Below are 23,129 nucleotides of genomic sequence, written 5' to 3' on the forward strand. Positions count from 1 at the left end.
ATTATTGTTCTTCAATGTAATATTTCTTCATATAAAAAGAAACATTTTATGGCTGATTTTTATTTGTCATGTAAAGTCCATGGAAACAGAAGTTTCTAAAATTCAGAGGGCAATAATAAAAATAAAACGGAGGCTGTGCACTATTATTTTGAGTCAGAGTTTTACTTTTGTCCCCTTCCACTTCCCCATATATCCTGAGAAATTAACCCTGACTATTGGTATGAATCCTGAATTATATGGTCAAAACAGTGAAGGTTCTTTAAATGTGTTTCATTCTTGACATCTATAGATTTTTAAATTTCTCTTTCCAAAAACATTCTTCCTTCGCTTATTTTCTCTTATTTTTATCATCATTTTATAAAAAAAAATTCATGAAACATTCCTGTTTTTATAACTCTATGCTCCTTTCTGTTTCTACTTACATAAATGGAAAAAATAGTAGCTTACTTACAATCTCCCTCTAGCTTCTTACTTCCATATGGCTCAGAAGTATGATCTTTGTTCCTGACTTCCTACCATTGAACAGCCTAACTGATTTCTGCCCTCAACTCGAACATATACATTGTATGTCTACTATGTTAATTTGCTACTCTCTTTGAAACTCCATTGTTCCAAGCCCTTCCCTGTTCTATTTTCAAGGAGTTTTGGCCCTACACACGTATCACCCAATATTACTTGAATTTTAGCCTCTGATTGGGTTTTGCCGGTAGTACCACAGAAAATTAGAGGGCTGGCTGGAACAGAGAAAGATCAAGGTATTTATCACTCCTAACAAACCCCTGTCCTTGCCTTGCTTCAATCTGGGGCAATGACTATATTCAATGGTTGCAATTCTTGCTAGGCAGCTTTACTTCTAAAGCTTCAAACTCTCTACAAGGCTTCAGTAATATTTTTCTTACTCCTTGCTCAGGCAATCTGTCACTAATGCTACAGTATACAATCAGACGTTTCTCTGTCTCTTCATCTTGGCCATACCTGTGTAATGAGTCCTTTCTTCAAAACCTTTTAAATTAAAAACTGAATTTAATGATAGTACTCTGAGTGTTACCCTACTGTGTATAAAGCAGTGGTGTAAGCATTGCCATCATCAGTACATCCAAGGACAAAATAATTCTGCCCAGTTTTGCCATCTTGTAAAACCTTTTATTTAGCTGTGTACAGATGTGGTCTTGGTGTTTCAGCTCAGTCAGTGTCACAGTTTTAAAAAGCACATAGAAATAAGGAGCAATTTACTTGCTGTTACAACGCTCCATTGCCACTCGGAAAAGGAAAATGTGCTAAACACAGAATGCTATCTGTCATTGTTCTCTTCTGAAAGAATGTTTCCATAATTCTTCAGAAATCAAAATATGTGTCTGTTGAATTAATGTCAGGGATTCAGTGGTAGCGATTCACTTCCTCCTACACAATTTCAGAGAAGATGGTTTAAAAAAATTGCTTTCACAAAAGTACTTTTGATTTACAGCACAAATGTCAGGCAAAAAAAGTTACAAAAATATATTTATATCAAACAAGTACATTTTAGAATGCTGTTGTAATTTCTTTTCTAAACTAGTCCTGGATTTTGGTAGATGTAAAGGCCACAGTATCAGTTACAAAAAAATGCACACACAAACACACACTCATATATACATATATGTATACACAGAAAAACACACACATATATAGGCATATACATTATCGTTTATACACATTTTATGAATTTTGCATTATAAATATATTTTTATTTCTGACCAATAATCGGAGAACACATACAGAAATTCTTTTGAAAAATATGCATCCATTACACTATTTGCTTAATTGGTACAAGTAGTAGGAAGGAACTTGCATATTGACAGGTTTTATGTGAATATTCACATCTGTCAGTGTCATCCACAGAAACAGAAGCAGTAGGAGATAGATGATAGATTGATAGATACATAGGTAGATAGACTGATTTCTGGGAATCTGTTATGTGTTCATATGAGGTGGTAAGTCTAATCTAAAATCTGTTGGGCAGGTAGGGATGCTGGGATTGTCCAGCAGTAGCTAATGCTGGAGTCCTGAGAGAAAATTACTTCTTCCTCTAGGAAAGCTCAGTATTGCTTTTAAGGCCTTTCAATTGATTGGATGAGGCTAGCCCACATTATCAAGGAAAATCTCCTTTACTTAGTGTCAACTAAATGTAGATGTTAATCACATCTACAAAATCCCTTCACAGCAACACCTAGATTAGTGTTTTATTGAATAACTTGATACTATACTCCAGCCAAGTTGATATATTACTATCACAGAGAGTAAAAAGTCTGATGTCATAGTGACTGATTTGAATAGTAATTTAAAATAAAACAAAATTACTTTAAAACCCATTATTAGAACTGATCATGTGCAATGGGGTTGTGACAGAGGTATTAATGTTATTAGCCCAATTTTTCACTTGAGGCATATGAACCCAAAGTAGTATATACAAAGTACCGTGAAAGACAACCTATAGGAAAAAAGATTTAAATATCAGAAATGTCTCAGAGAAATCCTTAAGGAGACAGAAACAATAAGAAGATGTTTTTATATTATAGCAACTTATTTGCAAGTATTTTGAAGAAATTAGCAAGGCTGATAGGATTGGCTCTTATGTCAAAATAAATTTTAAAAATTAATTCATTCATTCATTTTATTTGGCCTTTCTCATCTCATTTTTTTCATCTGTATAATGCGTATAAAAGTCAAGTTAACTTGTACAGCTGTTAAGAGGAATATTAAGGAATTCTATGTAGCATGGTAAGTACAGAGCTGTATATATTTTAAGTACATAATATTTGTCAATGTACTTACTCTTTATGTAGCAATCTGCAAGATGTATTCTTTTTTAGGTCTGCCCCTTCTGTAGAGTGAATTTTGTTAGCAAGTAATATTTAGAATACTTCCCAACTGCTAGTTATCACTTCCTAAATTGCCTTTTAACTTGAGGTGACACAGTAACCCCCTTGCATCAAGGAAATTTTCTATGGTTAAAGCTTAAGCACAATATTAAGCACAAGTTATCTGTTTCTAGTATCAATTCTCAATCCCTAATGAATAAGTAATTAGGAGAATTCTTTGCCATAATTTGTAAGGAAAATATATCTACCCAGTTCCACAATTTATACAATTCTTTTTTCTGAATTAACTGATCCTCTTGTTTTTATTTAGATAATTTAGGATTCACATTGTTCCACTGAATGGTCAATTTCTTGCTTCATATCTTTTAACATCCAATGCAGAAAATCATTTTTTTTTAGTCAATGGTATTTCTTAACACTAACTGCTGCGTAGACTTCTGCAGTGCTGAAATACAGGAAAGAATTGAATTTCCCTTAATTCATTGTTAAATGCTGTCTTCTGCTATTTATTGTCCCAGAAATGACTTGTCTCTGAGATTTTTCATGGTCTTTCAGCATTCCTTTCTAACTCTGAAAAGAAACTACAGTTATTCCCAATTATCATCTCTGGTCAAGGTTTAAAGCAGACCTCATGAAAACTTACATTAACCTTTGTACTGAGTAAAAACCAAATGAAAGTAATGGTTATTTTTTTTTTACCTTTTTTTGGTCTCTTGCCATAGAGTCAAAATATAATACTTTTAAAATATAAAAGAAATATGTACCTGAAGTACATTAAAAGGGCAATAAAGAAAAATATAAGACATAAAGTAAAATTTTAAGAAATAGATTCTTAAAAAATAAGAAAATAAAAGTTTGGGGACAAACTAGGAAAAATTGTCTGTTACATATGATGGATACATTATTTCTATTTTTAGCATTGACAAAATACAAAATGATATATATTGTCAACAACAATGAGAACCTCCTGAAAACATAATTTGGCAAAATTTTTAAATAAACATTCTGCACAAGAAAAATATCAGTGTTTAATAATAAACACATAAAAATATCTACACTTACTTGTAGTAACAAATATGAAATTAAGTAATATAAAAATACCATGCTTTGCCTATTGAATTGGTAAGATTTAGATCTACATATTTATGTATTCATGTATCCATCTGTCTGCCAGTGTGAGTAAGAGCCTGGTGAGGAGACATTATGTGACACTGTGGATAGTAGTATGAAGTGGCACAAACTCCTGGAAAGCAAGAGGAGAAAGAAATGAAGATATCTAAACATGATGTATACTCTTTACACAGAAAATCATCTTGTAGGAATTTATAATTATAATTCTGCTGGGTTTTAATATATGTGTCCCCCCCAAATTCGTATGTTAAAATCCTAACTCTCAAGGTTATGATATTAAGAAGTGGGGCCTTTTGAGAGGTGATTAGGTCATGAGGGCAGAGCTTTCATAAATAGGATTTATGCCCTTTTAAAAGAGGCCTCAGAGAGTTAATTTACGCTTCTGCCATGGGAGGACACAGAAGGCATCGTCTATGAGGAAAAGTTCCTCGCTAGAAATGGAATCTGCTGGCCCTTTGATCTTGGACTTCCCAGCCTTCAGAATTGTGAGAAATAACTTTCTGTTGGTTAGAAGCTACCTAGTCTATAGTATTTCCTTATGGCAGCCCAAATGAACCAAGGCAAACTGTAAAAAATTTTTTAAAAAAAGAAAAAAATGTATAAGGATATTCATCTTAATATGATTTCTAACAATGCATAATAGGAAAAAAGTCTGTTTCCTCAAATATTAAATTGCTTAAGTAAATGTCATTCTATATAACTCTTCGAAGTCAAATTGTAGAATACTATTACATGAGTAGAGGAAGCAAGTTTAGAAAGCAAGTCCTCAAATCAGAACTTGTAGTACTTATACCATGTATATTAGGCAAAAATATCAAAAGTGTTTTCCTTAGTGATGTGAAAATATGGATGAACTATTTTTTTGGATTTTAACCAACTTCTTTTGCAGTAAAGATGAACTGGTTTCCTATTAAATAATATCAAATTATGAAAATGAATAAAATGTAGAAAATGTATTGGAAGGACATTTCTATTTTTTAATGTAAAAAAACAAATTCATTAGCTCTAATAAATGACACTCAATATGAGAAATGGAGTAAAAAAGTATATTTTTTACTTCCTCTAGTAACACTGATTTAGAAAGCAAGTCTGCAACAAATTGATCTGTAATTAGGTTTAATTTTGATCCTGATGTAGATTTTAAGGGCTTTTTTTAGAAGCATAAATTGCATTATAAATAACATTTTATATTTATTTAATTATGGCAGGAAGTAGAAAAAACCAGCTAATTATGTAAACAGAAAGCATATTTTGTGCAATGCTATGAATCAGTTTATTGAGAGTTGTGTACAGGCAGGCCTGTGGTCCCTTTCAGCATTGTTAACTCTTCATCCATAATTTCTAATGAAGTCTATTGAACTGTACACTGGGGATAATATATCTGTTTAAAAATGAATTTCTGAGCTTCAAGGGTTTCTTTTTGATCTAAAGAAATTGCAAACTCAAATTCATTATGCATATTTGACCTATGCTCCTCTATTCTAAATAAAAAAAGGACAGAATAGCTATGTTTTCTCTTGTTAAATAAAATAAAATTGTCATTGTGAACATTAATAGAAACTTCATGTATTGATCTAATCTTTAGCTAAGTGTTGTGGATGTCTGCTTTTGATTTTGTCACTTGGCTCTAAAGTTTGTCAATATTTTATTGATTGGAAAATGGAAAGTCAATGGTTTTATTCACTATGGCCAATATAAAGTTTAGTATAGCCTCATAATCAGACATAGGAAGAACTAATAGGTATACCATTATGTTAGAAATTTGTTAGACATCATTATTATTTAAAAGAAATTATAGAGAATGACATACATTCAAGCCTCTAAAGAAAATTCGCATTTATTTTTTCACATTAATTGCAGTAATAAGCTGATGAAAATCCTAGTTACCATACGGTGATGGCATGTTTTATACCCATGAATCAATATTTGACTTGTTACATAAATATCTTATTACAGTTTCTTTGTATATAGAAAATGAGTAAACTAGTCCAACAGCAAAACAAGAAAGGACTATAAAATTATGTCAAGGCAGGCAGGCATGCTTTCTCAGCTGCTGGGTGAAATACTTGTTTCAAGTGAAAAATTCCAACTTTTATTTTACCTTATGCTTTTTAATATATCGTGCTATTTAATCTTCTATCTGGATCAGTGCTTACATGCCCATTTTGAAGGTCTCTTTGCTGTACTAGATGCTCTTCGATTTAAAGGCATTCTTAGGTCATTAGTTTCATAAGTAACATTTTTTCAGGTCACTAGGTTCTCAGAGTCCCTTTTTTATGATATATTTTACTTGATATTTCTGTACATGGTCTCTTGATAGACTCTTCTGGGTAAAAGAGCAAAAGAGAATAAAGGGCAAAATATGTAGGCTGCAACCTAAACAGCATTGCCAGATTGTATTAAACTCTATTTGAGCAGATAGAGTGCACAGGCCAATTTTCTGGTTGTAAAGGGGCATTTTTTAAAGGTGTGTAGCAATGAATGTGTGTGAGTGTTTATGTTTGTGCTAATGTATATGGATAAATAGACTTAAAATATTTCTTCAATTCTAGTCACAGTTACAAAGAGACAAAATCTGTTGAAAAACACAACACTTTCTGTTGAAAGTGCCATTTCATGTTCTTAACTTTATCCTGAATGAGCTTTGTTTGAATAAAAGGAAGTACATATTATCTTGAATTATAACACTTGTTGATATAAACATAAAATAAGAATACAGGAAATGGTTTGACTATCTTTTCTGGAGAAGGTGAAATGGTGCATTTAAACCCTTGAGGAATGAACTCTATCTTACATTTGCCTAAATCCTTTGGGATATATAGAAGGCACTGTTTTTCTCCTACTTTCCTTACCCTCAAGACATGAAAAACAAGCATGATTTTGAGAGAACAAATCCATAATGTGGAAACTTAAGAATAACAGTCTGGTGTAAAAGAACTGGGGAAAAGCTAAAGTGATAAAAACAACAGAAGTCATTCTGGAAAAGCCAAGGGCCAAGTGGCAGGAACACTCCTTTAGTGGAGAATAAATTCAGAGCCTGTGAGGCAAGAACTTCTGGAGAACAGTCCCGAGTTTTCCTGAGAGAGTCTGAGTGACAACCTGTTAAATTTAAGTGGGGAAGGTCCAGGGCAATTGCTGACCAAAGTTGCCACCAAGTGGGGAATATGTGGTTGCAGAGCTTGTGTTTAGATGGTTAAAGGGCCCCAGATAGAATGCCATTGGTGTTTTAACCAAAACGTAGATTAAAAATATCAACTGAGTAAAAATTAGATTATTTAAGGTAATTTTCTGAGTGGCTTAGCCCCGTCATATTTGTCTCTTATGTGTATAAAATAGGCAAATATTTTGGGGTTCAATTGGGTAGCAGAAAATATTTAAATATGATGATTATAATTCCTATTCAAGAAATAAATTATAAAGTGCTTCAAAGTATTTGTTTAAGCAGAAACTAAAACCAACTATTTTGTGGGGCATTAACTAAGGAAATAACTGGAATATCTTAGTGTTTTCTTTCAATGCTGAATTGTGTGTGTGTGTCTGTGTGTGTGTGTGTGTGTGTGTGTGTAGATACAAAGTTTTTAGGGACAGGACTGATGTATGGTGGTGGGATGGACCTCATTTTGTTAAAATTTAAAACCCTAGTCAGTAATCTGCCTGGAACAAAAGTTGAACTGTCTTTGCTCTAAAGATAAAGTTTCTTTAAAGCGAAGGTACAAGACATCTAATGAAGCAGTTCTGACTGCTTCAACACATAGATGCATGTTTATAGTAGCTGTTTATTTGCTTGATTATTTAATTTTTTTACTTATATTCACTCCAGTGTGACAGGCACAGTCAGAAGCCAGCCCATACAACGTTGGCATTTCTCCTTCCCATAAATGCTGATGATTTCTTAATGCAACATCTGAAAATTCTTTCTTAAGGATGCTAGGGAGTTAACACCCCAAGTTCAGCTTGCAAGCAAAAATGGGTGGGGATCAATGGATTAATACATTCGTTTTCTCTGCCCTGTGGTGGGAAAGTCTGAGCAGGGTTTATACGGTCTCCAAGAGATCCACTGATTCACCCACCAGTGGCCCCAATACTAACTCTCACATTAATGTGTCTTTGGTTGGCTTTTCTCCTGTCCAAGTCTCACTTTTATTCTTTTTCCAGTGTTTCCTTGAACTATCTCTCATAATAACCAAACCTAAGACAACCTCTGTTTTTATATAAGTTTTCATGATAGCTTACAAGAATACAAATGATTTAATAAAATAGAGGGGAGAAATATTAAGTTCCTAAATTATATAATGTAAAGTAAGCTCAAAAAATTTAAAAGTAGGTATTGAAATCACTTATGATTAAGAAAAAAAGTAATGTTATAATTTTATCAGCTTATTATTGAAATTACAATACAGTAATATATTTATTAAAAATCATTACCTTGAAATTTGCCCCCCAAATTTTCTGGATATCATTATTAGACCTGATTCATTAAATGTTGAAAGCACAAACCAAAATATTTTAGAATTGTTACTATCAGATGATTTTTTTACACAAGAGAAAGTTTCTAATTGTTTGTGAAAGCCAAACTGTCTTATCAATACTTACAGGCCTTATATTTTTATACCTGAGATGGGACACAACTTGGATAATGAAAAACCATTGCTAGTTGCTAAGATACAAGTTATGTGAAGGGAGATGAGTATATAGCACTTTATATCATTGTGCGTGTGTGTCTATTTTGTGTGTGTGTGTGCCTGTGTACATTACGCATGTAGTTTCTGATTCTCAAATAGTATTAAAATTCAGTATTTTCAACAAGATGGAATACATGAACTTTTCTCTATTTCTCCCTTCAAGTGTAGCTGAAATCCATGGACAAATGCAATTACATAAAATCAACATAAGATAACAAAAATATGGAGGGAAGAAGGTAGACTGTTGAAGGCCCTCAGGAACAAAGAATGACATGGCAGTGTGTTGTCTGGGTTTTCTTTTTGCTTCATATATGACTGATTGAGAGATAGAGAAGTCGAGAGTCACAAAAACACCAATAGTTAAAGACAGAAAAGCCAAACAAGAGCCTGATCTCTCTAGTTGAAAGGCCGGGGAAAGACAGCCTAGCAGGAAGGAAAACATCTAAGTAAGAACTGCCCCATTGTGGCCAGACATTAAGCTGTGGACTCACAATAGCCCTTCTGAGAAAAACCTAACTGGGGGCCTAGTCTTCCACCCTTAGCCAGCTGTAATGAAGCACCCTTGGATTGCCGCCAGAAGCATGTCACAAAAGACCAGAAGGCAGAATGAAGAACTGGAATTTTCACTACATCTGCATGATAATGAGAGGTTTTGTTTTGCCCTCACCCATCTCTAGTTAGTGGAGACCATATAAAGATCTTAAACTACATCCACCCTGATTTAATGAGGGTCCCTTTTGGTTCAACCTACTAGGTGTCAGAGGAGGCCAACTGGAGAGCCAGGACTTTTCACAGCCCAAAGATAACATGTCTCTCACCTGTGAGAGAAGGAGGGCATGTGGAGCAGTCATAAGGCACCCCTGACTCTCCAGCCAGCCTAGTACTAGGGAAAGCCTGGGAGAGGTTTCACCACACCCTGCCCTGTAGTAGGGAGGCACCTTCTCACTCCTGGGGTATCAATGGAGGTTGAGTGGAAGACCTGGACTTTCGCCCCATCTGTCAGTAATGAGATAGTACTTTCTCTCTTCTGTGGGCACAGTGTTAGAAAAGGCCTGGTAAAACAGATGATTTAAATATGATTCAGAGTTTCATAACAAAAGATTCAAAATGTCTAAGATTTAATACAAAATCACTTGTTACACCAAGAATATGAAAATCTCAACTGGAATTAGAAAAGTCAATCAATGGAGGCCAACACCCAAATTATACAGATATTGTAATTATATGGCAAGTATATTAAAGCAGCAATCACAAAAATGAGTATACTTGAAACAATTGAAAAATAGAAATGATTAGTAGAGACATAAGAAATACAAAATGATCGAAATGGAAATTTGTTCCTTGGTTCCATTGAATCGAAGCATATAATAACTGAAAGAAAAAGACATTTTAAGAATGGATTGCTTAATATTAGAATGGTGAAGACAAAGGATAGACTCTGTCAACTTGAAGAGAGAACAATAGAAATAATCCACTTGAATAACAGGGAAAACAGATTGAAAAAAAAAAAAAAAAAAGAACAGATCCTCAAGAACTGTAAAACTGTAACAAAAGACCTAACATTCATGTCATCAATCTGTCTCAGGAGGAGAGGAAGAGAGTGGATGTGAAAAAGTCTTTGGAGAAATAATAGCTATAGAGTCCCCAAATTTTGCAAAATACGTAAATCTACAGATTCAAGAATTTAAGTGCACCCCAAAGAGGACCTTTACTCTCACTCAACTATAGGGAGGGAAATCAGGACATTATCAGATGATGGAAAACTAAGAATTTGTTGCCAGGAGATCCAGCCTTTAAAAAATTATGAAAGTGTTAGAAACAGAAAGTAAGTCATAAAAAGAAATATGATGAAAGAAAATATCCACTTTATAAAAGCAAATAAAAAGGTAAAGCACCTCCAGTGACTTCACGTTTTTCAGAATAGAATGCAGTCTTCTTTCTTTAGGCTCCAAGGTCTTAAATGAGTGACCCCTTCCTACCTCTGTGGCCTCAGCTTCTATCATCTTTGCCTTATTCACTATGCTCAGGGTGTAGCGGGAAATCAGAGACTTGGAGCAACCAGGTGTCCAACTTCAAGGGCTTGCTGGCTATTTTCAGTTTCTAAAATTTGTCAACTCCTGCTGCCACCAGGCTGTTGTGCAGGTTGTTTCTTCTGTCTTGAATCTTCCTCCAGTTCCAACATTTTTTCCTCAACCAACCCATGCTCAGCCTCAGAGAAAAAGTTTCCCATCTCAAATGCAAGTACCACGTGTAACATTTTTTTTGCATCACACTCTGTGCTTTTGTCTCCTAAAACATATCACAGGTAATTGTGCATCTGTGTGTTTCGTGTATATTTCTTCTTCTAGACTTCATCCTCCATGACATTAAGAAGCTCCCTCTGCTTTGTGATTGTAAGCCCTGAAACCTTATAAATAGTAGATATTCAATAAACACCTCATGACTGGAAAAAAAATTTAATGGTAGAATTTAAGTGTTTGGGTATATGGATGTTCAGTATAAGTTTCTCTCAACTGTTCTATACTTTGCAGTTAATTTAACCACTTGCAAATATTCTTGCAATATAACTTGCAAATATTCACAATAAAATGGGAAAAATGTCAGTATTCAATGAACATTAATACCCCAGAGCCAGTATTGTATGCATTATGATTTAGATTTAAATTTTACTGTGAACATTTAAATTTCAATATATATTCAAAGATCAGGAAAGGTTAATAATGTTATAAATGATCTATTTTTCTTCACAACATGTTCCACAAGGTGAAAGAGCATCACAATGATTAATTATGGAATTACTATCCATGCATTCCTTTCTTTTCATATTTTTAGACTCTATTATGTCAACTCATTGATAGGGCCTGTTCTGTGATGGGCTATTTGACCATATAATGAAATGGTATTTTTAAAAGACATATAGATTAAACTTATCCAATAGAAATATAATACAAGTCAAATATGTAATTTTGTTTTTTAGTAGGCATATTTAAAAGAATAAAAAGAAGTGGTTAAATTAACTTCAATAATCTTTTGCTTAATCAAATATATTAAAAATATAATTATTTTAACATGTAAGCAATGTAAAAATTGTTGATGAGTTATACATAACTTTGTATTCTAAAGCTTCGTAGTTACAGTATGTGTTTTACATGTTCAACACATCTCAACATGTTTCAAATCCAAGACTAGTGAAGCTAGTATAAGAAAGATCTAGGCAATAGGGCCAGTGCATTTAGGTTAAAACATAACTTATATTCATGAAATGACTAGTGATCATCAATGTATTCAGAGTTCTTCAGTTAAAATAGACATTGAATAATTCTAGTAGCTAAAGTATGCACTGAGTTCAGTTAAATCAAACGAATTGTTTGAAGACGAATCTAGGGCTCCAGACTCATATGACATAATAGGCACCAGGAAACCTGAGGCTTTATTTCAAATGCTATAAACCTACAAGAGTTAAGCATCCTGAACAATATTAGACATCATTGTTTATCTACAGCCTTTCCTGTGTGTGCCAAATCTTGGATATCTATGTTCAAAATCCATATTTATTGTTTAAATTAGACCCAAGGCTGTCCAAAATTATTTGATTTATTAGGCTTACTTATGCTTTCATGGTGCAATAAGAAATTTATAGTAAGTTTAACATTTTATAGGGTCCTAAAAAGCTTCTTCAGTGTTTGATTTCATATCCTGTCAGACCAACCTTGCCAACGGCTCATGTTTGTTTGTTTTGAGTTTTCTTTCCCTACCCTGTAGTCTGTCAAACTAGAAGCTGAGAGGATGAGATTCACATTTTCCCAAACAGTGACCAAGAAGAATTGCCAATTTCACTTCCTGTAGCTTGTCTTTTATCTCCATTATGTAATCTAAATGAGGAAAGTGGTCTCATTATTCTTTTTTAAAAGTGTATTTTTATTGTAAATTGACAAATTAAAGTAGTATATCTTGAGTTCTCAAAATCATTATTCACACAAGTCAGGCTTATAACACAGAATATACAAATTATGGGAAGCAAAGGGCTTGCCCAAAATCTAGAAAATAAAGTATAATTTAACATATCTCCTTGCTTATGAAGATTGGACAGAACTCCCAAAAAGATTGAGCCCAGATCCTTGACAGCCTTATGCATCATGGGAAGAGTGTCAGTCCAGGTCTCCCAGTTAACAGACATTGGGAAGGAGTTAGGAGTACAGGAGGTTTTGGGGGAAATAACATCTGTAAAATATAATGGAAGGGGAAGTAGGATTGAGTATAGGCTGAGGTAGAATGAGAGGAGTAAAAGGTGACATGCTATATTTGTCCAAAAACAACTGGATTAACGGTGGTGCTGCTTGCTGAGTGAGGAAAACTGAGAGGAGTAGGTTTGGGAGGAAAAAAGTCAGCATTGCCATATAAGGAACCTATTAGGTATCTATGTGGAGACATTAAACAGGTAGTTAGGTATTGCAATTTGAATCTCAGAGGAGCAGTCTTTGCTGAATATATATATGTGTATATATATATATGAATATATATATACACACACATATACACATAATATATTATATAAATATAATACATGTATACATATATAATATTTATTATACACATATAATGTATATGTAAACTATGTATTATATGTAACTATGTATATAGTTATATGTGAGAACTACGACTTCATATATATGCACATATATATGAATTTCTTTAGGACTGCCTCCCAAACTCAATTATTCTCGGTCTCAACAAATAAATGTGGATTTTCACCTCTGGGCTTACATTGTTTTACATATATTAAGTTATTCTGTAAAGAAGAAAAAAGTGTACCGACTTCTAAGACCACAGAAATAAAATCACAGTATTTTAACATTTAATCCTTCCCTTATAAAAATGTAGCTGCTACTTAGAAAAAGTATTCTACTCGATTAATAAATAATAAATGACACAATAAACGTTTGTTTTTGTGACCATTTAAAGAAATATTTTTCTAATTCTTCTCACCTCATTTGATGGCAGAAGAGTATTTGAATGAATGTAAAACTGAATGTAGGCCTGTGTCTGGTTTGTGGAAGGATTTATAAATATGCATTTTATAGAGACAGTATTTCTTTCCCCAATGCCTTACATGTTGCAAGAGAGACTTATGGGGAACTAATCTTTGATGTTGGCCAATGTCCCATCTTTTATGCCAACTGATTTTTGTTGTTTTGTTTTTCCTCCTCTCAGTTATAATTTGGTGGAGCTAAGCACAATTCTGGCTTCAAAACCCCATACACTCTTGTTGCTCTGAGGAGATTAACTTTTCATATTAGCAAACATTTTGTGGTTTGTGATATTCTTCAGCTATTTTATATTTTCTTTGACAGATTTTTAACACCAATAACTAAGGTCTTCCCAGATGGCATGTGGAAAACCATAGTCACTCTTGTCACTGCTGTTATTTCCCCTTTCTCTCCATTTCCTTCCCTTCTTTTAATTTCTAGTATTCCTTAGAGACCCCCTTTTTATCTTGCAAACTCTGTTTACTATCCCTAGTATCAAACTATATCAGTGACAAGGCATACAAATCATGTGTATTTATTAGCACTTTATTTTTCATGTAAAAGGTGAGTCTTAGCTAAAAAATAGACAACTTATAAATAGAGAGATATCTTGAATTTTTAAAGGAAAATGACCTTTCCAAAATTTCAAGACACTTCATTTTTGCTAGGGAATAAGTGATTTTTACACATCAATCACATACATTAGAGTAGTGTAAGTGTTGTTTTTTGTGTTATTGTCTCTTGACCTCCAAAGGGTGCTGAAATCCACAGAAATGCAGTGAGTAGGTGTTCAAGTGGAATAGGGTTGGAGTGGACTATGCAAGACAGAGGTGTTTCACTTTTACATTCACTTCAGCAGAACTGAGAGGCAGAGACTGGTGAAATGTTTTTAATAATTCACTTTCAATTATATCAAGAGGGCTTGTTCAGTGGCTCATTTAATGCACAAAATACTTCTCAGGTCCTGAAGTTTTGGAAATTTCTATAGCTCTTTGCTTGGCTCTTAAAAAATTTAATTTCAACATCTACCAAACAAATATATACACTTTTAAAAGTATATTATTATAAAGTATGTTGCACAGAGTTACAAATATATACCCAGGTCTGCAATGGTGAGGAGTGCCTATAGCCTACTGAAAGGGATGAAACATCAGGCTTCAGAGGAAATCTCACTTCAGAAAACTGTGAATCTGGAAGGACATGAGGGAACACTGTGAAACTCACACATTCTTATTCACTCATGAGAAGTCCAGCATTTGGACTCTTTCTCAATGTGTTGTCCTGAGAAAGCTCAGGGAAGTTACAACCACAATCTAGCAGTTTTGGAGGGTTAGGCCCTTTCTTTCTCCCTAGGTTTACAAGAAGGACTGGATCCTGAAGGAAAAGAGAAATGAGATATCTGAGAGTCAGGCCATGCCTCTCTTTTTTTCCATGTACTTCAGAATCTCTGCTCAAGTCAGCCCTAAGGGCAGAAGAGATGAATAAGTTTAAATTCTGTTTGAAATTGAAGCTTTAAACTGAATGTAATAATAGACAATGATGGACATTTAGGTTGATTCCATTTCTGCTATTGTGAATAGTGCTGCAATGAACATAAGTGTGCATGTATCTTTATAATAGGATTACTTCTATTCCTGTGGGTATATACCCAGTAATAGGATTGCTGGGTCACATGGTATTTCTGCTTTTAGGTCTTTGAGGAATTACCACACTGTCTTCCACAAGGGTTGAACTAATTTACACTGCCACCAACAGTGTAAAAGTGTTACTTTTTTTTCCACAACCTCACCAGCCTATGTTGTTTTTTGACTTCTTAGTAATAGCCATTCTGACAGACGTGAGGTGGTATCTTATTGTGGTTTTGATTTGCATTTCTCTAATAATCAGTAACGTTAAGCTTTTTTTCATATGTTTGTTGGTCACATGTATGTCTTCTGGAAGCCATTTTCCTCAGCATACTAACACAGAAACAGAAAACCAAACACTGCATGTTCTCACTTATAAGTGGGAGGTGAATGATGAGAACACTGGACACATTGCTGGGAAACAACACACACTGGGGCCTGTCAAGGAGCATGGGAAGTGTAGCTAAGGGCTGTCCCTTAGCTCTTTCCATGAAATGTAGCTAAGGAATACTGAGCTTAATACCTAGGTAATGGGTTGACCTGTGCAGCAAGCCATGATGGCACGTTTACTTATGTAACAAACCTGCACATCCTGCATATGTACCCCTGAACATAAAATAAAAGTTGAAAAAAAAATAATAGACAGTGACTCAAAATTTATGGCATTTGCATATGTCATAATTAAGAAGGATGAGAAAACAAAACAAGATTTGAAAGAGCATTGATATGGTTTGACTCTGTGTCCCCACCCAAATCTCATCTTGAACTGTACTTTCATAATTCCTACATATTGTGAGAGGGCCCCAGTAGGAGATAATTTGAATCATGAGGGCGATTTCCCCCATACCGTTCTTGTGGTAGTGAATAAGTCACAAGATCTGATGGTTTTATCAGGGGCTTTGCTTTTGCATCTCTCTTATTTTTCTCTTGCCACCACCATGTAAGAAGTGTCTTTTGCCTCCCACCATGATTCTGAGGCCTCCCCAGCTATGTGTAAGTCCAATTAAGCCTCTTTTCTTCCCAGTCTTGGGTATGTCTTTATCAGCAGAGTGAAAAAAATGACTAATACAGTAAATTGGTACTGGTAGAGTAGGGCATTGCTGAAAAGAAACCAAAAAATGTGGAAGTGACTTTGGAACTGGGTAACAGGCAGAGGTTGGAACAGTTTGGAGGGCTCAGAAGAACACAGGAAAATACGGGAAAGTTTGGAACCTCCTACAGATCTGTTAGATGGATTTGACAAAAATGTTGATAATGATATGAATAGTAAGGTCCAGGCTGAGGTGGTCCCAGATGGAGTTGAGGAACTTGTTGGGAACAGGAACAAAGGTAACTCTTGTTATGTTTTAGCAAAGAGACTGGCGTCATTTTCCCCTGCCCTAGACATTTGTGGACCTTTGAACTTGAGAGAGATGATTTAGGGTATCTGGCGGAAGAAATTTTTAAGCAGTAAAGCATTTAAGAGGTGACTTGGGTGCTGTTAAAAGCATTCCATTGTAAAAGGGAAACAGAGCATAAAAGTTCAGAAAATTTGCAGCCTGACGATGCAGTGGAAAAGAAAAACTCATTTTTTTTTTAGGAGAAATTTAAGCTGGCTACAGAAATTTGAATAAGTAACAAGGAGTCGAATGTTAATCCCCAAGACAATAGGAAAAATGTCTTCAGGACACGTGAAAAGTCTTCATGGCAGCCCCTCCTATTACAGACCCTGAAGCCTAGGAGGAAAAAATGGCCTCCTTGGCCAGGCCCAGGGTCCCCATGGTCCCCATGCTGTGTGAGCCTAGGGACTTGATGCCCTATGTCCCAGCCACTTCAGCTGTCACTAAAGGGGCCAAGGCACAGCTTGGCCCATGGTTTCAGAGGGTGCAAGCCCCAAACCTTGGCAGCTTCCACATGGTGTTGAGCCAGCAGGTACACCAAACTCACAAATTGATATTTGTGAACCTCCACCTACATTTCAGAAGAGGTATGGAAATGCTTGGATTCCCAGGTAAAAGTTTGCTACAGGGGCAGGGCCCTAATGGAGAACCTCTGCTAGGCCAGTGCAGAAGGGTAATGTGGGATCTGAGCCGCCACAGCAAGTCCCTACTGGGGCACCCCCCTAGTGGAGCTGTGAGAAGAGGGCAACCATCCTCCAGACCCCAGAATATGTAGATCCACCTATAGCTTGCACTGTGTGCCTGGAAAAGCTGCAGACACTCAACAGCAGCCCATGAAAGCAGCCAGGAAGAAGGCCGTACCCTGCACAGCCACAGAGGCAGAGCTGCCCAAGACTATGGAAACCTTCCTTTTGGCGTTACCTGGATGTGAGACATGGAGCCAAAGGAGATAATTTTGGAGCTTTAAAATTTGACAGCCCCACTGGATTTTAGACTTTCATGGGCCCTATCACCCCTTTGTTTTGGCCAATTTCTCCCATTTGGAATAGCTATATTTAACCAATACCTGTACCCCGATTGTATCTAGGAAGTAACTAGCTTGCTTTTGATTTTACAGGCTCATAGGTAGAAGGGACTTGCCTTGTCTCAGATGAGACTCTGGACTGTGGACTTCTGGATTAATGCTAGAATGAGTTAAGAACTTGGGGGACTGTTGGGAAGGCATGATTGGCTTTGAAATGTGAGGGCACAGGATTTGAAGAGGCCAGGGGCAAAATGATATGGTTTGGCTGTGTCCCTACCCAAATCTCATCTCCCATAATTCCCACGTGTTGTGAGAGGGACCCATTGGAAGATAATTTGAATCATGAGGGAGGTTCCCCCAATACTGTTCTCATGGTAGTGAATAAGTCTCACAGGATCTGAGGGTTTTATCAGATATTTCCTCTTTTGCATCTTTCTCATTTTTCTCTTGTTGCAACCACATAAGCAGTGCCTTCCACCTCCTGCCATGATTCTGAGGGGGCCTCCCAAGCCATGTGAAACTGTAAGTCCAATTAAACCTCTTTTTCTTCCCAGTCTAGAGTATGTCTTTATCAGCAGTGTGAAAATGGACTAATACAAGCATTTATTAATTCAGTTAGCAAATTAATATTTACTGAGCACCTACCACATAGCAGGCATTGCTGTAGTTGGTGGCAATACAGCCATGCACAAAACAAATAAAATGCCTGCCCTCAAGGATCTTAAACTTAAATTTGATTGACAGCATACTTGAATGCAGTGATTGGAGATAAATTAAACCATTTTCTATATTAACTTCACCTAGATGAAATACATCAATAAACCTGTTAAAAGCAGTATAGAAGAATCTATACTGCTTGTATAATCCTTGTACTTGAAATCTGAATTTCAGCTGTTTTTTTCTCAGATATATATGTTTGCAGTTTCTTGCAGTAAATAAATTTTTACAAATGTCTCTTTCTGAGGATAACTCTGTGTTCCATGACTCAGTACTTTAAGAATTGCTTATTTTCCTACATTGTCTTTGACTGTATCTGAGAAGGCCATCTGGGCCTTAGGAATGAGTAGCATTTTCAGCTTGTTCTCAGTCCCTAGACTCCTAAGGATCCAATTTTAAGTCTTAAATAGTAACTTTTTTCACTGTTTTCCCAGATCAGTGATTCTTCTAGCATTACGTCTCTCATAAATAGTCAGTCAAATACATTTCCAAGTAAACAAGCCCCAAATTCCTCATGAGACAATTTCCAGAAGCAGGATATGCCTTTGCTGTTTCTCCATCTTGGTTCCACTTTACTTAATTGTGTTCACATATAATTCAAGCTTATCTAACTTTGGCGGAAGAGTCAACATTCTTAATTGTTTCTTCCCGAGTCACTTTTTGTCTAATTTAAAGGATTTGGTTCTCCCTAGACCTTTAGATTTCATCTGAAACATTTCTATTTACCTTAGGTTTTAATCGTATGTGTGATAGCAGACCCGTAAGTCTATCTTTCTTCCCCCACCAAAACATTTTGCATTTCTTCTCTCACCATTTGGAGTATGAAATTAGTTGATTGGCTGGCTTTTCCAACATTGCAAGGCCATGAATTTCCGGTAACCTTGCAATCTTGCTTGCCAATTCAAACTCTTTCTTGAACTCCTCTCTTTCTTATCAAGGAGAAGTCAATACAACATGACAAACAATAATAACATTGTTTTGTGTCTTTTTTCTCTCATCCGACATATTTATTTTATATGTCACCTATCTCCCAAGTACTGTATTTCAGGTAAAACTTTCACTATTTTTTTTTTATTTTTACCACTGCATAACATTAATTGTCATCTTTCAAGAATGCAAAATAATGTTTCTACTATTCCCTCCTTTGTTTCCAAGAAAAGGTTTACAAACTTTTTAAGTAGCAACCTTCTTCTACAATGAATGACAGGTAGAAGATGGAAAAAATTAGAGTCATATTTTAAAGGGCTAAGGAAGGGATTTTGGGTGAAAAGGCAAGAAAAAGTACTATGGCCTGGGAAATGACAAAGGTGCATTTGGGATGGAGATAAGAAGCTCTGCAATATAGACTGTGGTAAATTGGGTTTAATCCTATAGGAACTATAGAAAAGGATGTTGTATGTTAGACATTTCTTGACTTTGAATGTCTTTTGAGGGATAGAGGTAAAGAATGAATTTCCTTTTATATTAAACCATTGACACTCAAGCTATGTTGTAGTTTCTCAGAGTTTGAACAGTGGGTTATAATTTCAAAGAAGCTATTCAATACAAATCACAATGGCCTTATTTTAAACTTAAAAAAGTCATTATCATAATTTATGGATGTAATAACACTGACATACTTCTAACAAAATGGTGATCTATTTTGCTTTATTGTAATCTCTGATTAGATGTGCCTAGGATTAACCATGTAGATTTAAGGAACAATTTTCCCTTTATCACAGGTTATCTAGAGATTTTTGTATCTTTTTTTAATGTTGAAGATAATTTTTGAAGTGTGAATGGGAGTAAGACAAGAAATAAAACTCAATTATTGTATTTTTCTTCTTTCAACCCAAAAAGTCAGTACAAAAGCCACAAATATTATACTGTTTTATACCTATCATTTTGATTCACAATCACATTAATTTTCTCTACATTTCTCCAAAGCAGAAATACAGATGGATAGCTTAAAATGGGAGAGTAGGGAGCAGTTAAAAGCAATTACATTTTCAAGCCTGTGATGCTTGGATTGAAAATTTATCAGAGTCCTAGGTAAATTGGATTGAGTAATATATATTAAATATATGTTTGGGACTTTTATTTTGCTGAATTTTGCTCACCATATTCACCTTTAGACATTTGAAGAATAGAGAATAGTGAAAACTCAAATTTAGGGGCTGAATTTCATAGCCTATTCTAATATATTTTATACTATACAGCATATATTCTTAGGATAAGAGGAGAAAGTGATAGAGTAGTTTAAAGAGCCCAGTGATAAGTTAAGAGATGGTGGTAATTGTCCTTTGACACTAACTATAGCTAGAATTTAACTAGTAACTTATACCTCTCCAAATCCTAATTTTCATCTCTTCATTTGAAGGGACTGATGATTTAATCAAATTCTATTCCACTGTAAAATTTTATTGAAAAATGATTTTGATTAGTTATATGTAACAAAATATTTTCTGGTTTATAATTAGTAAGATCCACAAAATATTAGCTCATTATTATAATTTACTCCCAGTAAGTAAAAAGAACATTTGAACTTGAGTATTCACTCAAGTCCATTTTTCTCTGGAAGAGATGGTTATTATCTCTGCATGTTCTTTCCCAGTTTTCTTATCAGTAAATAGAGAAAATAAAATAATGTATATATCCATTAAAGCAAACTAATAAACTATGCACTAATAAACTGTGAGGCAAATGTGTACTGCATTATTTTCTCTCTTAATATATACGTAAAGATACTTCTTTCAACCCAAGTCAGTACAAAAGCCACAAATATTATACTGTTTTCTACCTATCATTTTGATTCACAGTCACATTAATTTTCTCTACATTTCTCCAAAGCAGAAATACAGATGGATAGCTTAAAATGGGAGGCCCAGCCACAGGCTGGGCACAGTGATTCATGCCTATAATTCCAACACTTTGAGAGGCAAAGTTGGGTGGATCGCTTGTGCCTAGGAGTTCGAGACCAGCTTGGGCATCATGGCAAAACCCTGTCTTTACCAAAAGAAGAAAAAAAAAATAGCTGAGTGTGGCGTTGCGCATCTGTAGTCCCAGCTACTTGGGAGGCTGAGGCAGAAGAATCCCTTGAGCCCAGGAGGTGGGGGTTGCAGCGATCTGAGTTTGCACCACTGCACTCCAGCCTGGGCAACAGAATGAGACTGTCTCTCCCTCTCTCTCTTACACACACACACACACACACAATATTATATAATATATAATATACATGTATTATATATGATATAATTTATATATTATATATACACATATATATACTTTATCCAACTTAAGCAGAAATAGAATCATATTTTAAACATGGGAGCCATAGGTAGAGAATGGGAACACCAATTGATTGCAAGGTCATAATATGACTGCTTTAAAAACCAAGGGGAAGTAGTCAATGGTGATACTAACCTGCTTACATGACTTTGTGTTTTGAGGATATCAAAATACAATAATGGAAATAAATTACCAGAAAACTATTCATAAACAATTTTGGTGTTCATAATTACTATTTCTACTAACACCAAGAAGGTGTTAGTAGGTGAAGCAATACACTTCTAATCATTTTTTCAAAGCATATCATGTTAGGAATACTGGATGCTAACCAATCATCATTCTGAAAGTAGAGAGGTATATAGGTAAATACATATGTACATATATATGTAGAATCATATGGCTAAGTCTACACACACATGCATTCTTACTGTGTTTTTTAAATGTAGTTTAATGGATTTCTGTGAAATGGAGAAAATTATCAAAAAGGTTTTTCCTAAAAATGTTTGGAAGTTTACTTATTCTGAGTTATCTCTTTTCAAAAAAGTACCAAAAAAATGGGAAAATTATCTATTGGGAACTTCCATTGTTCACAAATGTTAAGATATCTTAAGGATTATGGATTTTTTAACAGAAAGCAAGAAAGGCTTTTTTCATTTTTTGTTGGCCAGCACACATTTTTATAGTGAAACATGACCCCACTTGCACAAAGCTTATATTCTCTTTCAATGCTCATTAAACCCTAAAGAGCTCAACTCACCATTTCATGGATTTGAACTCTTTCTAGTCAGTGTCTTCACATTTATTATTTTGTCCATATGTCCTATTAAAAGTAATAGATAATTCTTCTCTCACTTTCTGACTCTTGTTTTCAATATGGTGCTTGTAACTGATAAAGTGCTTGTAATTGATAAAGTGAGATAAGATGAGATCTTTGTTTGCCCCTTAACTTTGTACTGTGTATTTCATTTGGCATCATGTCCTGGGAAATCCATTAGCTACCCCATTCGGAGAAGTCAGAATTCTCTTCATGTTAAATCAGTGAAAATTGCTGTAACTAAATTTTACCAGTTTCTTCAAACAACTATGCTTTAATGGAACATTTCCAAAAAGGGATGTATCTTAATGAATGCTATAGGAAAACTCTGAAATACTGAACTTGTGTCAAAAGTGATTTTTTAAATTAGTGAATGCTTGAAAAGCTACTTATACAAAAACAAATCAGAAATATCTGCATGAAAATCCAAATTCAATATTTTCATTTTTTAGTTACCCAGGGCTTATAAACCACTAACTGTATATGATGATTCTTAATTATGAAAATAAATATACTTTCCATCACATAAAATGTAAATATTATGATTATGTGGTATTGTTTAAGTTTTGAAAGCTAAATTTGTAGAGAAATTAATAATTTAAGGT

General features: G+C 34.8%; 1 long non-coding RNA gene across 1 annotated transcript in view; it reads right to left on the reverse strand.

Moving 5' to 3' along the window:
- LOC129470986 (uncharacterized) overlaps positions 1–23,129 on the reverse strand; it is an 81,430-nt gene that overhangs the window by 14,598 nt on the left and 43,703 nt on the right. The window contains exon 5 of the long non-coding RNA XR_008653455.2: positions 2,812–2,860. This is a non-coding gene — a long non-coding RNA (uncharacterized lncRNA). The remainder of the gene's footprint in view (positions 1–2,811; positions 2,861–23,129) is intronic.

The sequence above is a fragment of the Symphalangus syndactylus genome, chromosome 2, assembly GCF_028878055.3.
Source record: "Symphalangus syndactylus isolate Jambi chromosome 2, NHGRI_mSymSyn1-v2.1_pri, whole genome shotgun sequence".
NCBI lineage: Eukaryota > Metazoa > Chordata > Mammalia > Primates > Hylobatidae > Symphalangus > Symphalangus syndactylus.